We start from the raw sequence: 4,200 nt of genomic DNA on the forward strand, positions 1-4,200 counted from the left end.
GTGGGAATTTACGACTGTGCGCAAATCCCACCTAATATTGGTATGATCCGAGCTCAGGCACTAAGCGACTGAGCGAGGGGGCGGGGCTGCCTGCGAGTGCGCTGTTGGAGAAGCGCAGCCAGGTAGACAGAGGAGAACTGAAGTTCGTAGTGATGGGATTTCCGGCTCTTTTTAGAGAGCCGGCTCTTTCGGTTCGGCTCACTAAAAAGAGCCGGCTCTTTCAGCTCCGAACCGGCTCTTCAGGTTGTTGGTACTTGCTGGCTTGTGTTGCCACTAGGTAACAAAAGCTCAACACTGCGCCCAGCATCCTGGAGCACTTCTGTTGTCTTTTGTACGTGTTTTGAGTTTTTACGTGCTTCGGAGTTTGTACGTGTTTTGGAGTTTGTACGTGTTTTTACGTGTTTTGGAGTTTGTACGTGCTTCAGAGTTCGTACGTGATTTGAAGTTTGTATGTGCTTTGTCCATAAATATACTTTTATTTATTCACTCCACATAAAATGTAATAAATAAATCATATAATACAAAAATCAACTATTCACATTTCAACTTTTAACTATTTAAATTTTCAGCTTTTTCCTTTTACAAATTTAAAGGGAAACAACACAAAACACTGCAAACCACAGCACAATTAAATGTAAATTAAAATATGAAAACAAAAAGAACATGCATATTCTCTGTCATATGGACCTAAGAGCCATTTCGTTCGCGAACGACCCATCACTAGAAGTTCGACCAGGTACCAAAGCAAATCATTCGTACTGTAGAAATAATGTAAATATGACGGTGTATCACAAAAGATTGATGTCAAACTGATCACTTGACCCATATTACGTTACTTGCTCTTCGAGTGAATCAACAAATGGCGAAATGAAAAGCCGAACAACAACAATGCTGTTTCTTTAGAGAGTCTTAGCTTACGTGTGTTTATTTCATATTTTCAGTTGTTACCCTCCACGGCTAAATAAATCGGTTTCAGTAATGCACTGATATACAAGAATGGACATAAGGGGCTTCGTTCAAAGAAAAAACTCTGGTAGATGTTCTTTTATATATTATGTTTTGTGTGTTGTTCAGTATATTTCTATGCAAAACAAGAGGAATTTCAACACACAGCAGTATATTCACAGTTTAAACCAGATATTTACATACACTTTATGGAAAACACAAGAACATTTTTTTTACTGTACAACATCAATTTAGAGTAAACTTGTTTTGTTTTGGATAAATAAATATTGAAATATCTTTTGAATTCGTTAAATGTCAGAATAAAGAGAGCGAGCTGTCTATTTTTTTTTATCACTTTCATCAGATTTAGGAGTACATATACACTAAGTTTATTGTTAATTGCACTGACATGTCTGCAGTGACATGTCTCCCACTTCTGAGTGTGGACACTTCATCTCTTTGCTCTCTAAATGCTTTGCTTCTTTTATTGATTTTTACCGATTTTTATGCTGATTTTTTCCCTTTTTCCATATGAGCTTACCTGCGATAGCTTCTGGACACTTATAGATCATTAGGACTAAAGTGTTCTTAACAGAAACAGCAACATTTTTATAGTTACCTTATCCTCAGCGCTCCGTGTGTCTGTGGCCTAGACACAGCTGAAGCCTGATTACAGCGTCTGGGCACCGAGCAGCCTCGATAGCCTAGAAAGGTGCTAACCGCTAGGCTAACTAGCAACAAGATGCCTTCCCTCTCCACAGATGACTACCACAGCCTCCTGCAGAAGATTGCAGCACTGGAGACAAAAATTCATCGCTTAGAAGTAAACGTGGAGGTAAATGGACTGTGTGGAAATGAAACAACCTTGCCTTTGACTCAAAACAATAGCGATGAGCAAGCTAGCACACAGCTAAGGAGCACAGATAACATGACCAAGAAAGTAGACTTTGTGCACTATTATAAATCCTCAAGCGATAATCCCCCCTTGGACTGTCTTGGTGCAAAACCAAGACATAAATCATGTCTCCTGGAAGGGGGAGGACGTACCACAGGCAGGGCACAGCGAGCTGAAATCTCTGAAACCGACTGGCCTTCACTTCCTACGAGACAGAGAAGCTCTTCTACCCCTGTATACGAGAGGAAACAGGACTGGACAACCGTGAATAGGAAGGTTAACAACAAACCTTCAAAACAACTGAATGTGAAACTGCAGAACAGATTTGCTCCACTATCAAAGGACCCTGGATCTATATCGGACAACCATCCATCTAAAAGTAGCGAAGTAAGGCCTGAAAATCCACGGGGAAAGCTAAAGGCTAGGCCTGAAACGCTGATTGTGGGTGACTCTGCTGTAAAGGATGTACAAAGCATGTGCGGTAAGAACACTAAAGTCCTCTGCTTTCCTAACGATATGGTCAACATCCTGAAGGAGAGAATTCTTCAAATTGCAGATGAATATCCAACTGTGACAAACATTGTCCTGCATACAGGGTCAAACGATGTGTCCAAACAACAATCGGAGGTTCTGAAACGGGACTTTATTGGATTATTAAACACTGTAAACTCTCTGAATGCAGCTGTATTCATCAGTGGACCTGTACCGCCGGTCAGAGGAGGAGACGAGAGATTCAGCAGGCTGTTTACACTGAATAAATGGCTTATATCAGCATGTGCTGACCACTCAGTGCATTTTATCAACAACTTTAATATTTTTTGGGAACGCAGGCATCTGTTTAAAGCAAATGGATTTAATTTTAACAAGTCAGGGGTGAAACTGTTCACCTCCAACTTGTTTTATTCCATACGTCATCCATCTGTGCTTGGAGCCAAGGCTGAGATAAACGAGGAGTTATCTCATAAAGAACAAACAGTACTCCAAGAACAGACAAAGCCCAGCAGAAACCTTGAGGAGGAGCTCCATCTGCCCCCACCCGGGAAGAGCCTCAGAAAGGAGAGACATCTGAGGCAAGAAGAGGCAAGAAGAGGGGTCCCTATTTGCCTCCAACTCTCTCAACAACACCAACGACCAGGACCAGGATCTTCCCCAGTCCCCCAAACCCCTGACAGGCCATCACCCCCATCACCCTCCTCCCCCTCCCTTTCTCCCTCCTCCCCACACCTGAAATTCACTGAAGAGATGATGGAGCGGGTCAATGCTGGGCTCAGATCTACCCCCCGGCCCAATCCCTCTTTGTCCCCCATAAACTCCCCACCAAAGCAGCCAAAGGTTCGCCACCGAGCCCCACCCTCAACAGAGCAATCGAAGTCACATTGCCCAGCCTCGCCCCCCTTAGTTCCTCCTTACCACCTTCATGCTTTGTCTCCGCAGTCTGATGTGTGATGTGTGGAGGGTCCGGGCTGCGAGGATTATGGCAGTGGTGACTTTTCCCAGGAGAAGCTGGGACCCTGTTTACTAGAAGGTTTTAAAATTTCTGTACTTTTAGGTGACAGAAGGAGACATGTGGCCTGGTCAAAACACAGAGAGCTGCACTCTAAAAGATCTTTAAACATAGTAAACATACCTTGTGTGCCACAGACTGCTCCCAAACACGAGGGGACAAGTAATGCCTCTAAAACACTTAAGTTGGCTTTATTAAACGTTAGATCTTTATCTGGGAAAACATTTTTAATTAATGATTTAATCACTGAGCACAGCCTTGATTTTATGTTTTTAACTGAAACTTGGTTGGACCAAAATAACAGTGGAGCTGTTCTCATCGAGACGACCCCTCCTAACTACAGTTTTATCAGTGAGGCCAGGGTGAGCAGGAGAGGAGGAGGGGTTGCTGTCTTATTTAATGAATCATTTCAATGTAAGCAGCTATCTCCTGGAAGTTTTCAGTCTTTTGAATATGTGGCTTTACAGCTGAAGGCCCCATCCAAAGTTGTGTTTCTTAATGTTTACAGGCCTCCCAAATACTGCACAGACTTTTTTAATGACCTCAGTGAACTGCTGTCTGTGATCTGTGTTGATTTCGACTGTGTAATTATTGTTGGGGATTTTAACATCCATGTGGACAACCCTCAGGACAAAGGGACTAAAGACCTGAGTAACACTCTGGGCAACTTTGGGCTGACTCAGCATGTAACAGAGGCCACACATAATAGAGGACACACTCTCGACCTACTGATCTCCAAGAGCCTGAGCATTTCAAACATTACTGTGTCTGATGTGGGCTTATCTGATCATTACTGTGTTTTCTTTGAAAGTAAAATCTCAGCCCACACAAATATATCAACAGCAGTGATCACAAA

Source organism: Aulonocara stuartgranti, assembly GCF_965226115.1.
Source record: "Aulonocara stuartgranti genome assembly, chromosome: 7".
NCBI classification, from domain to species: domain Eukaryota; kingdom Metazoa; phylum Chordata; class Actinopteri; order Cichliformes; family Cichlidae; genus Aulonocara; species Aulonocara stuartgranti.